This window comes from Protopterus annectens, chromosome 2.part0, assembly GCF_019279795.1.
Source record: "Protopterus annectens isolate FY-2018-M chromosome 2.part0, PAN1.0, whole genome shotgun sequence".
Classification (NCBI taxonomy): Eukaryota; Metazoa; Chordata; order Ceratodontiformes; family Protopteridae; genus Protopterus; species Protopterus annectens.
In genome coordinates, this window is record NC_056728.1 from 381,305,726 (window position 1) to 381,320,476 (window position 14,751).

Genomic DNA, 14,751 nt, shown 5'->3' on the forward strand with positions numbered 1-14,751 from the left:
AAGAACAGAAAAAATGCACAGCGAAGCTGAGGTTATTATCCAGTCTACCTTCACCTCTTGTGAAATGGCCTAAAAATGTTCTTCTTTACATGGACAATTATAAACTAATATTAGCCCAGGACATTAAACCTAGCTCACATCCCATATCAAAGGCAATCACAGATTAAGTGTAAAAGTAAAACCACCATAGTCTGAAATTCCTCTCTGTAAAACTTTCTTCCTCTTACTGACTAGGTAAATTATACAGCTGACCCCAATGTGATGCCAGCATGCCAGCAAGGAAGCAGAACTTCCTGCAGGGTAATCAGTGTGGGTGGAGCATGTTACAGCTATGGAGAGCACTTTCTGGGACAGATCATTCAGAAAAAGAAAAGTGAGAGTGCAAATTTAAATGACAGAAAGACAGGTAAGGTAGGCAACTAATGAGGAAATGCATTTATAGAACAGACAGGCTACTTTGATTTTGTCAGTTTGCACATGATATTTAAAGTTTACTGCTACTACAGTTCTTATCAGTGAAGGCTGACTCATTTTACCTAGAAACATGACCCTATAATTGTGGCTTAGGCCTAGTTGCAAACCAGCTACTTACTGTTTGGGGGAGTGTCTCTAACTGTTTCTAGTTGGACCACTGCATTGAGGTTGTCTATCTAAACAAAAAGTCTGCAGATTTTGTTTTCTGTTTTGTGGCCAGCCCTGCTCTGGTTTTCACTCTAGCCCCATTCCGACTTACCACATATCATTACATTAAACAGTTATAGCCACTCATAGCCATGCCCACTAACAGCCATCACCATCCATCATTCGATCAGGAATAACCTCAGCCAATGTCAACATCACCCACTAAATTTATTAGACTACTAAATGGATATGCCCACCCAACTCACCAACTTAAATCCCCCTTTAGCCATTAACCTCGCCACCCTCTACTTCACAAACCTACTACAATCACCTCTTTATGCCCTTGCAGGACAGTCACCTACTCCACCCACTTTATTCTCTTACTCAAACTGTTGTCCTAACTTGCAAAAAAAAAATCATTTCACATGTATTCTCATTTGTCTGTATCAAAAATATGTTTACCACATTCCTTTTATTGTATTGTATGCTGTATTTTCTCTGAAAAATTTATGGTATGTATTGTTTCTCTGTAACTATGCATTGGAGCTTTTCTCCCAGGGCCTCCACTGAAAACGGACTCTTCATGGTCAGTGGACTTCCGTGGTTATCAAACTGAAATAATTAAAAAATAAATAACTACTTAGCTAGCCCATAAACTGCACATCTCAATATCTTCACCACTCAGCTCTATCTCCCTCTCGAACACCACACTCCTACATCTTATTCTAAGTTCACTACTAATCTTACTGTCTAATCTTTCTAGTATCCACCACATAACATCATTACAGTCAGTCATGCGTACCAACCTGAAACACGATACTCACTATAGTTCTATATCCCTAACACAAAATAAGTGCAAAATAACTGACACCACCTAAAATTACAAAATAATAAATGCAAAGTTATCAGACTTACTTTTTTGCCTTCCCCTTTTCAATACTTTCATCATAAAATTATATAAATTACTCACAGACTCAAACACACATGCTACGTTATTACTACTTGGTTCCTTTATTTCTGTGGAGATACACACCCAAACCCTAGGCCAGTTCATCATCACACCCCTCTGCCATCAAATAATTCAAAACCTTGAAGTATCTCCAATAAAGTACCCGAACTATAAGCATGGGTCTCTTCAAACAAACTAGATATTTTATCCCATACCAAAACATGGATAAAACCCTCCATTAAAGATTATGAGTTTCTCCTACAGGGGTACAATATTAGGGTCTGTATTATAATATCAACATTTTCAAATGTTGACTCCCACTTGTTCGTCACGAAAATGCTGAATGCCATGATTCCTGAATGGCCAAATCACTGATTTCTTTCCAATGGAAAAAAATCGGTTGGCCAAACACCAACCCTGCACAAAAACAAACATATCTAAGTGGAACACCACCCTAACTAAATATTCTAACTCCGAGACCGCACTACAGTCAGAGAAAGGGCAGGTGTAACAGAACGGCCATTTGGCCATTCGAGAATCTTGGCGTTTGACGTTTTCGTGTCGAATGGATTCGACATTTGAAGATGTCGATATTATAATATAGACCCCGATATTATGGAGTCTGATATTAAAAAAAAGAGGAGTAGCTATTATTTATGATAACACCTTACAGCTCTATTCAGAAATTCATTAAAGTATGTAGCACAAGACGTACAGCTCATGCTATAAATACCCTTCCAGTGGGACATACCCATTTGCAATGATGGAACATGCTAGTTGCTATGAGGCTAGACCACATTATCAGCTAATTTGCATGTTTTCCAAATCACAGTTATTAATAGGTTCATAGGTGTGTTCTAGGCTAATGGCCCTGGAGCCTTTATAAGCCTAGCCCATAGAAGTGCCCTGGCATTGTGCCACCCATTGTTAGTTCCCTGTGCTGCTATCAAGTAGAGCCAAAGGAGTGATCCCAGGGGTGAACTTTCTATTTCCCATCCACTCATCAAGATTTCTCTTGAAAAGGACCAGTGAGGTGCTCTGCTTGACATGTATGGGATGTCTATTCCAGAGTATAGGCAGTCTTTAGGTTATGAACCTGTCCCTCCAGCATGTTCTGTTGATTGTGGTAATGAGGTTGAGGTCTCTTGAGTGTGCGGTGTGGAGGGATTTGGATTTCTTTAGATGTATCATTTCTAATGTGATGTGCAGATCATGGCACATCACTGTAGTAACCTGCTGCTGATGTAGGCAGTGGAATCCTCCGTTCCAGTCACTTGCTTACACACATATGGAAACAAACACACACACACACACACACACACACACACACACACACACACACACACACACACACACACACACACATGTACGCACACACACACACACACACACACACACACACACACACACACACACACACACACACACACACACACACACACACATACACAAACACACACCACAGTCCCTGTACCTGTCCTTTCCCTTCCATGGTTTTCCCAAGCCCCATAATACTTCAGTGCCATTACAGCATGTATGTAGTAAGCCATGGTGGTCTAGTGTATCACCCCACCCCCAATCCTTGTTACAGTTTGGTGCTCTTATGGCACTTCACTTTATCCACAATGTCCAGTTATTCCTCTCACCCCAATCCTCATTCTACTGTTGGTGTCATTATGGCACTTTAGAATGTGGCCAGTAGTTCTCCCCATCCCCATTATGCTATTCTGTGCCTTAGGGCACTTTGTGGAGTATTCCCTGTAGTCTATTGTACCCCTCCATCCTCCTATCCCCATAGTATAGTTGGTAATATTATGGCACTTAAAGCATTTGTGGTGTCTAGTGTATACCCCTCACCCTCAATCCTTATTCTAATGTTGGCATCATCATGACACTTAAGGCATTCATGAGTATCAAGTGTAGTCCCACCCTCGATCCCCGTAGTAACGTTAGTGCTGGTACAACACTTTAGAGTATGTATCCCCTCACCACCTGGTTTTCATTGTAACAGTGGTGCCAATGAGATATTTTGAGTATTAATTCCTGGTGTCCAGTGATATTCCCCCTACCTCCACATTCCCATTTTAATGTTGGGGCCATTATACCATTATTATTATTATTATTATTATTATTATTATTATTATTATTATTATTATTATTATTATTATTATTATTATTATTATAAAGTTAGCCCTGGTGTCTAGTGATTCCCTTCACCATGTTCATGTTCTGTAGTTGAACATGATCTTGTGGTCTTGTTCACTACTGCAGCATGGTGTGGATGGCTGAGCTGCTTTCTTTAATCACTCAACCATGTAGATGCCTCCTTGTGGCAGTTCTGGTAGAGAGCACATGGCTAGTCCTACACCCAGAATGCCTCTTTATCATTCAGCACAGCTGTGGGGATAGCCTTAGTGGTGCTGTATTTCTTCATGTTGGATGACCATATAGCACCATGTAATGAGCTTGCTGAATACCAAAAATGGTACCATAAGGTGTACATGGCAGTGTACATGCTGCGGTACATTTAGGAAGCTGGTCCTATATGTACCCTCATATAGTGCCCAACTTTGGCAAAGCTGAAATTGTGTTTACTTTACTAAAGCTTACTACAAAGGTGTCACTGTGTGTAACTGCAATCTACATCCTGCAAAATACCAATTAATAAATGAAGATATACTATCATAGTTCACAAATAATATCAGCCAATAAACTATCATATTCAGTGGTTTTAACAATAACTGGACTACTCAAAAATGAAGTCTGTATTACCATCAATCTATATAACTTTAATCAACTGATTAAGTTCCTCACCAGATTTCAATAAAAAGAGTAAGAATAATACAGTACCTGACTGTATATTAAGCAATGCTTATGACAAAATTTCAGTTATGGCTCATTTAAAGACTCCTTAACTAATCATAATCCCACATATGCTATACAGCAATGCACCAAACGCTATAGAAACATCTTATTTAACTTAGTTCAAAACCTCATAATTTTAATTTTAACCTTCTTTGTAAGCAAGTCAACCAGTTTCCCTAAAAGCCGTTCCTCTAGGTCAATATTTATTTCTATCAATTCTCAATAGTCAGGCTCTCCTATGAAAAAACATGTCAAATCTAATCCGACCCTTGGTTTACTAGAAATACCAAAAAGATAGAGCTTGGGAAGCTATGGTATAACATCAAAACTGAAACATCTTACCAGACATACAGACACCTTAGAAATCTCTCCAATAAACTCATCCAAATTGATAAAACAAAGTTATTCACCCAAATCCAAAATAATAACCATACTAACCCAAAATGTTATTAAACAACCATAAACAAACTCATGAAACCTGCAAAATCTGCACAGGCAAATCCCCTACTAAATGAAACAAACCAAAACTTTGCTCAACAGTTAAACTCTCACTTCATCCAAGTAACATCCGCAGCACTAAAGAATCTAACAGATGACCCATTTGATACCCTTCAGTTCATTCAGAAAAGTACATTAACATTTTTTCTTCAACCAGTCCCAACTAAAATAATATAAAAGCTGCTATTACATCCAAACCTTTAAATACTAATAGCCAACCCGATGCCTGTTGAATACTTAAAATCTTCCACAGATGCCATAACCTACCCCATATCAATAATAATTAACAGTTCCTTAATAGAATTGTATATAACCAAACTATTAAACAATGGGCAGGATTCACGAAGGCTTGCACAGAGTGTAAGAGAAGTGCAACACTCCATGCAAGCCTCGCGATCCAGGAACAGCCCTAAACTCCGTGTAAGAGACCAGCTAAAACGTCTCTTACACGGACTGGGCGTGGACATGCTAAATACCTCACTTGCATCCGAAAGGTATGCAAATGAGGTATATTAGCGATCCACAAAGCAGAAACCAGTCTGTGTAGGAGACGTTTTAGCTGCAGAAATGTACTCAGTTGACAACTGAGTACATTTCTGCAAAATCCACAACGGAGCGATGTCAGCTCCAAAAAAAGTTGCATATGATTCAGGCAGCATGCCAATGGCCAAATATGTGGCCATTGGCAAGATTACCCGATGCAAAAATATTAAAAACGGGCAAACGGGCTGTGCTGTATAAATCCATAAAAAAGAAGGTTATAAACCCACAAATGTGGGTTTCATGCAATACATGGAATGACAATGCAGGGACCAGCAGACCAAAACCAACATGGCCACCGTGTAGTGGTTGCTAAGGGGGGAAGCTGAGTCTAAGACATGTAACTAAGCATTAGTAGGCAATCTCATGTAAATGAGGGTTTGGATACTGAATCTCACAGTCACATACCAAATGAGCACAGTCTGAGTAGTGTAAGAGATACAAAAGGGGAGGAATAGAGTAGGAGATAGGTGACATCACAGGGGGGAATGGTAGAAAGAAATGCAGTTCATTGGAGGCCAGTGTAACATGACAGATGACAGGCACAGATCATGGAAAGAGGTGTGCCACTAGATAAGTCATGGAAAGTCAAGAAATGGAAGGTGTACACTGTTACCTACACCAAAGTTTCTTGCTGGCCGTGCATGCGCACGTGTGTGCACCATGAAGCGCGAGTAAGGCAGTGTGCATGCGTGTAAGGCAGTGTGAGCATGTGGGAGTGTGTTGGGAGATGTTTAACACTGTTTGCGCGGGTGTGCGTGCGTGTAAGGCAGTCTGAGTATGTTGGAGGCTGTTGGCAGACGTGTAACAGTGTTTGCGCGGGTGTATGTGCGTTTAAACCCGAATAAGTAGATTCTTAACCGTGTAAGCACGTGTGCGCTCGTGTAAGCCACTGTGATCGTGTTTCAGATAGTATGCAAGTTGCTCCCCACTGAGGAAACAGAGAGGAAAAAGGAAGCAACAGAATTAATAGGAAGCTAGCAGGGATAACTGCTGAAGCTAGCAGGTAAAAACAATTAGAAGCAGGTAATTACACAGGCAGAATAGTAGCCCAGCCCAGCACTTAAAACTCTGCAAACAGTAGTGCAGGATGTTTCCATTAAGAGACACTGCAAGACAGGAGTAAGCTAATAGAAGTGAAAACTGAAAAAGCTTCACTCAGAGCAGAAATGTTAGGGGCTGCCATAGCTGTCATAATGAGACATAGGCGACTTGCTGAGGGTGGTGACAATGCAGATGGTGCCAGACAACCCACAGTGAGGAGACGGAGAAGAGTGTACAGGCCCAGGGTCACCTACCACGGGTTACATGAGCTGGAGATAGTAGAGCGCTATAGAGTGGACAGAGAGCTCCTGCAGCAGATTGTTGAGCTGTGCAGGCCACGCCTCACACACAGAACCAACAGAGGGGAACCCATCCCAGTGGAAACCAAGGTATGTGTTGGCCTAAGAATACTAGCAACAGGTACCTTCCAGAGACCAACTGGCGATATGATGGGGATATCACAGGCATCAGCCTCCAGGGTACTACATCAGTTCCTGGATGCCATGTCAGCACATGTCGGTGATCATGTATATTTCCCCAATGCCTGTGAGGTATTGGCCAGCAATATGCGTCTCTTCCAGCAAATAGCGGAATACCCTGAGGTACTGGTTGCTATAGACTGCACGCACATACGCATCAAAGCACAAGCAGGTGAGCGGGGTAGGGCCTACATTAACCGCAAGGGCTTCCCCTCCATCAACCGCCAGGTCGTGTGTGATGCCCAGGGCATAATAATGAATGTGTGTGCTGGCTGCCCTGGGAGTTATCACGATTCCCACATCTGGCATTTGACGCAGCTGTACCAGACATTTGCCAATGGGGACATCCCACATGGACACCTTGTGGGGGATGCAGGTTATGCACTGGAGCCGTGGCTGATGACACACATCAGAAATGCACACACACCTGAACAGGAACGCCATAATGAGGCACACGCACAAACACGTAATGTGATAGAGCGTGTGTTTGGGCTGCTCAAGTCATGGTTCCGGTGTCTGGACACATCTGGTGGAGCCTTGCAGTACACACCAACTACATGTACCCAAATTGTCATGGTATGCGCTATGCTACATAATATGATCTTGCGAATACAGCTGCAGCAGGACCAGCATAGGGCTGGGCCAAACAGCCCCCCACCATTGCCAAGGCCATCACAGGCAGAGCGTGACTCGGAGGAGGAACAACCTGAGCCTGCCCCAGTAGGCAGAAGGAGGCGTGCCCAGTATGCCCTGGCCTTGGCAAAGAGGCAACGCATAGCACATACACTGGCACAGTAGGAACCCTGGGAATGATACCCCTCTCTGACTCACTCATATAGTAACAGGGATGCCTAACATGACACAACCTGCTCTCAAACATGTACAGGGAGTGTAGTATGTGCATCCGACAGAGGCAGCCCTGCAGCACCACCTGAGGCATGATTGCCATGTGTCAAGCAATGTAACACCATCTAGTATATGCAAACATGAAGACCCTGCCTAACATCTCACCCTCACCAAGCATGATGCCACACTATGAAGACAAGAAGATCAAGTACAATAATTGGCTGAAGTAATGCAGTCAGTCAAAGGGGAGCCAATGTGTCACAGGCTGGGAAGATATGCGGAGTTTGACATGATGCACCACCTGCTCGGGGTGGCATGCACCTAGCATGCCATGCCCCATGGATACTGGCAAAGGCTGTCGGTACCCACAACATGCTCTGAATAGGTAAGTCTCAAAACACAAACCCAACCTCATAGGTTCTACAAGGGATAGGAACCTAGATGTAATACTACCCCATGACAGATGTACAAACAGCAAGATGTGTGCAGTGTAAACGCACACAGTAAGGAGAATGTAGATACCAGTCCTGTAATAGAGAATTGGGCAAGGCTCACAGCAGCACCCTAACACTACCAGGTCACACCTCATACTGTGCTGTACAGCCACAAAACATGGAACAAGCTACAAAAGGAGGGTGACTAGCAAGAAATGGCAAGGATAACCACACCCCCATGTTGGTACCACAACAGGAAGCAGCATGGAATAGCCATGGTCAAATACCAATGGCTAAAACTGCCTCGCAGTAGATAGCCTGCTGCAGACCACTGTCCTAATACCAGGAACATCACCTGGCCTATGTCGGAATACATGAATATATCAAGCCCCCCAAACCACATTATATTGCTCGACTGAAAATACCCAGACATACACTGGTAGCATCGTACTAGCACCAACACAGTATGGGAAAATTACCCAGATTCCATAAACCAAAATGCCCACTAACAATGTACTACCCCCACAAGAGGGGTAAGCATACTGGATGTGATAATCAGCAACATGTGTACTGGATGGTAAGATGAGAAGTGTACCCCTCACTGGTAAGACCAGACCATAGAGTAAGCACACTGGAAATACACACCCTGACCCCAGTCCCTGGCCAGAATACCACAGTGAAAAACATGTGTAAAGTATAGGTTGCAGCCCTCAAAACTGATGTTGAATCCACAAAAGGCCCTGTGCAAGTGCAGAATATGGGACACACCACAGAACATGTTATACAGGCATTCCATGAACACAGCTTGGAATGCTTGGAGTATGCAATCACAAATAACAACAACACACAATGCCATACACGCAGACATCTGGCATGCTGGGCTCCAGCCATTACCAAACCATGCAAGAGAACGAGGAAGATACCACATGATAGAGCAAACATAAAAAGGGAAGTAATCACTGACCAGTAGTATGGCAACAACATATGTCCACACATACAATCCACTAAGTCCAGCCACAACAAGTATAACCTATGAATCCAGAGGCAATGTGACGCCAGTACCAAGTACACAGACAACCACAACACTCCTGAATAAATACAAACATATGTGATAGATGCATCCATGTATCCAAAGCAGAGGTTGAGCTCCAACAAGCCAGTACTGTCAACACTAGTCAGGAGGAGAAGGTAACCACATACACCATGAACCCAGTCCCACATAGACCTACCACAACTGTAAACCAAACACATAAACACAGACAAATATTCCCGGAGGCCTCAATTACAAACACACCACACCAACAGACGCCTCCAAAGTAGATCACAAGCAACCACAACCTTCAAACATAGCACATGCAACGAATAGTGCATAAAGCTGGTGTGCCAAACAGTCACAGGCCCGAAGGAGAAACAAATGCCTGATACAGTCGTAATAGGTGTCTGTATAGGCAGAAACACAGCTGTCCCACTCACCAGACTGAACAAGGGAATGGGTAGAGTAAGCTGCTTGTAGGTAGCCACAAAATGCCACGTAACACAAGTACGCAGGTCACCCTAAAGCAAGCAGAAATATGATGCACTCAATGTCCATGCTGGTGCGAATTACCTGAGATGTACCTCCCTGGTCAACAACAAATGAGACATGGATGGTCCCTCCGAGTATGTTGTACCCCAGGGCGGGATGACACTGGCTGTGTGCAGCATCCAACCCTCACCAAGAATGATGCCACAGTACAAACACAGAATGCTCATGTTTAACAGCTGGCACAGTTACAGCTGTCAGTCCAAGAGGGTGTAATGTGTGTCCGCTGGAGATGTCAAGCATGACAAGCCATGCTGCTGTTACAGGGGTGGCTGTCAGCTGTTACCCGTGTGCGTCTGGATACTGGATAAGGCCTTTGCCGCTTCCATAGAGCCGTATGTAGGCAAGGCCAAAAAGACTACCCACCACCCTAGAAAACATAAGTGGTAGGAAACATAAGGGTAATGCTGCCCAATGCCAGATGTGTAAACTGCAATATGCATGCCCCTGAGGCACTTCCCATTATGGAGAACATTGATGCCTGTCCAGTGACAGAAGCCTGCTAGAGGCCTAGTGATACCACACCAGCACTACTAGGTTATACCACATACCATGTGTTATGGCCCCAACACCTGCACCAAGACATCAAAGGAGGGGGAGTATCCATATGCAGCACAGACACCCATATAGCCAGGTAACTGACAATGCACAAAGCAGCAGACACCATCCATGTGCACATAACTGTAGTCAACACTGCTGTACAGTCTGTAGCATGCGACAGACCACACTCTCACACACAAGAACCCCACCCAGACATCCGAAGACACTGGACAGTATGGATGTCCCACCAAATAACAGACAAGGTACACAAAGTACCACATAGGTGTCAAACCATTATGTATGCAAGGAGTCATCAGGGACCTAGGGACACAGGTTGACATTAATCTGTCATGTGACAGCCACAATGCCAATGTGGCTATGAAGACTGTTGATACTGGACACTGAATCATGAAAGGATTCACACCAACATCAACAGGGGTCACTGTGCCGCTGTACTGTTCCCTTATCAGACCCATAATCTAGTACAATGACTCATATGGGATGTACCATACGTGACACCTGCAGCGGTTTGGAAGACCTCATAGTTACCCCACCAACAGGATAAAGGGTGAGAAATATATGTCATATGCTGCCTGGCTGTAGACACCCCAGCTGACTGCAGTCACACACTGCCTACACAGAGGCATTGTATGTTTGTTGTACCAGGCCATGTCCAACACAGGAGTAATGGACATGCTACACCACAGGAAATCAAAGCCATTGGAGCTGTGAGAGTCACAGATGTCAACCTCAACACATAATGAAATAAGATGTGCTGGAGGGACAGATACATAACCCATAGGCTCCCCACACCCAGAAACAGGATCCCAATCCATGGTAGGCAGAGCCCCTCACTGACACCCCTCAACAGGAATATTGCCAAGTGGATGGATGACCGTACATGTATACTGGGGGTCCCCACTGTATCACGACCAGACAGAGGCACAGTGAAGAACCTCATAAAAGGCCATAATTGAACATAGCAAGGGGTGGCAAAAGACACACACACTCTAGCTAGGCTTACCAATGGCCTAGGGTATCTAGCCTACTATGAACCCATGAACCTATGAAGATACAACACGTACAGGACACTAAGGATAATCACAAGGCTTACCCAACTGATGGTAGGAACCATGTTGGGCATCCACAGATATGCTCCAAATCACACAGATATTACAAACAACATACCAAACACACACACATATTGCTAACATACAACCTGTCAGGTGCAGTGCAAACACCCCCCCCCCGAGTGCAAAATACCTATCCTAGCAGATGGTCCCCTGACATTGCAGATGCTGAGGTAACAGCCATCATCTGCAAAGCAGAACACACAGCAGCAAAGGTATGTGATGGTGTCCTGTGCTGAGGCCAACATGGACCCCAAGAGTAATGGAATGCAAAATCACACTACTGGCCAATGTCAGCTTTACCACAGGGTATGTACCCAAAGAGCAGTGTACAACAACAGTGGTCCATCACAACAAAGGTGTTGCCTGAATGGATACTCCAAACTAACACCCCAGGATCCTGACAAGCTTGTTCTGCACAGCTATGGAAAGGATCAGTATGTACCGCAGACAGAAGGCTAATGTGGACCTACTGATACTGGACCCGACACACTGTGGCTGTTGTAACTGCAGAACCGGCCCCTAAACATGTCTGACCCATTTGAAGCAGTCATTAAGGTCATTGATGAGGGCTATGTGGTCCACACAGCGTAGCTGGACCGTGAACATGCTTCTAGACCATACCGTACGTGTTCAGTATGGATATGTTCACCAGCTTAAATATACACCCCTATGTCAGTAGAGGGGTGCAAAGCAGACCAAGGACAGAACTGACATGGTCAGACATGCTGCATCCATGCCAGACTACAAAGCGGATATGAGTGGCATCCCACAAGGCCTGGTCTTGCCCCCCCCACCCCCGTTCTGTATACATGTCCCATAGGTATAGGCCAACATGGAAGGACTGTGACTGAGCATGTATGCAGAGGAGTACAAACAGCCCACCATATCCGACCCCCAGCTGACACAAGCAACCCACAAAAGGGCCACCTACAAACAAACATCTGTAGCCATAGCCAAGTCAGCAAGCTAATCGCAGAAATGTGTATAGACAACCACTGTGGATATACAGTAAGTGCCCACAAATTACCACACAGGTGTTAACCCATGAGGCACCTAACATGTAATGTGAGACCTGGGTACATGATAAATAACCTGCACTGGACAAACATGTGTCTGTAGTGTTCGCAGAAACATGTACCATATACCCACCCAAACATGAAGGCTGGCAGATGTAGATAAGGGGAACTCACTCTGGCTCTGCAGCCATCCTCCATCAGCATCACAGCTGACTACAATAGCCCCTGTGGGATATACCGCAGCAGACACCTCCAACAACTGTAAAGTCCACAACAGTACCCCACCAGGGGTAGCAAAGAGCCTGAACAGATGCCATGTGTTGCCTGAGTAAACAAACTGCAGCCCCACACACTGCCATCCTTCCCAGCTACAGGAAAGCTGTGCCTGATGTATGATGCCATGTCCAACCTGGAATGAATGAACATGTTGCACCTTGTACAATCTGAATGGCAGTGAGCTATGCACATGAGAGACCTGAACCCCAGCACTAACATACATAGGACAAGCTGTACAGAATGATCCATAACACAGAAGGCACCCCCACACTGCAGTAAACTCCTGGTACAGGTCAGCCAGAGTGCCACATATCGACACCCCTCAAGAGGCATCCTGATGAGTGTATGGGAGATGGTAGGCTACCCTGGGTATCACTGTTATGTCAGAGGTAGACAGAGGCACAGTATACCAACCATGACATATGTAATGGCAAACTCCAGTTACAATGTGTGTCGAAGGACAAACATACCCTGTGACTACCATCAGCAATGGCCTACAGAACATCGCTAGTGTTTGCCAATGTCCACCCATGTTGTGGAATACACTAGCAATGTTGGACGAGCCTGGTGTAGGTAGTCCATATCTGAACATATTGCAACATGGTCATATGTGCACAACTGGCCCCTACACAGTCTGTCGTGCTCACTATGAAGATGTCAAGCAGTGATAGGACTAAAGCCCAGGATACTGTCCACTACAGTGAAATACCGAACCAGTACACTATACGGTACTACAGTGTTAGGTCATTATGAAAGTATGTTGAGAACTGTCTGCAAAGTATCCCATGCAATTCCTGCAGGCACAGTATAATCCCTGTTGTGGCAGACACGAAGCAGTTGGCCAGTTAGTACACAACATGACACCCAGCACACAATCATAAACGTGTGATAATGACGAAGGTCACACACACCCAAATATGTGTTGGACTTCAGAGTACAACATATGGAAAGCTCACACTGGGCATGCTCGCACACTTTGATAAATGAGGCATATGTCAGACAACATGCCATGGAAAGGCTGAACTGGGCATGCTCACACACTTAGGCCATATCTCCGTGTAGCAGTTGGCCACACATATCTGGTATTTGTATGTGTCAGTCCAGGAACCAACCACAACACAGCAATCAGCCCAGTGCACACAGTAAATGACCACAGAGACATAAGTGATATAGTGGATCGCCGTCATATGCAAACATCTGCCACAGATACACAAGTTGTTCATAGGAACAGGGAATGCTATGGCAATAAAGACCTGCAAACAGTAGAACAGCACAACAAATATTGTGCATCCGACAATTGAACATATGGGTGTAGAGGTCAATACTAGGCTTCTTGCCCCAGGAATGGCAGCTCAGCGAGAGTGTGCTTGGCATCTGCATCCCCAGGATAGTAGGCTACTGTGCCACTGTAAAGTAGGTCACAGAAGGCGACATGTGAGGCTAGTGAGCTGTGCCTCTGTCAAGCAGGTGCACCGTGGAGGTCTCAGGGATTGAATGTGCTAAGCCACAGCCATGTTGTCGGTGTGTGCTGTGAGAGGGTTGCTGAGGACCTCTGACAGTAGGTGTCCGTCAATAACAGACTGAGGGGAGCCCTATCTGCATTCTCTGGATGATTCCACTGTCAACACTGTGTTGTAATGAGTATGTGTGAATGAAGTGCCGTGCTGGAACCGTCCACAGATGTCCTCCCTCTGTGGGGGCTTTTTTTTCCCCAAGGCTTTCTTTTTCCAATTTTTTGGGGGATTTAGGGGGGCAACCTCCCGTCCTGTTTTGAATTTGGGCACCAAAATTAAAGGGCCCCGGTTGTTACCAAAATTTTTTTAAAAAAGGTGTCCCCTTTTGGGGTTGGTTGGAGCCAAAAAGGGGGGTTTCCAAAGGGGTTTTTTTAAAAAGGGGGGATAAGGGGAAAAGAAACCCCCAATGGCCCC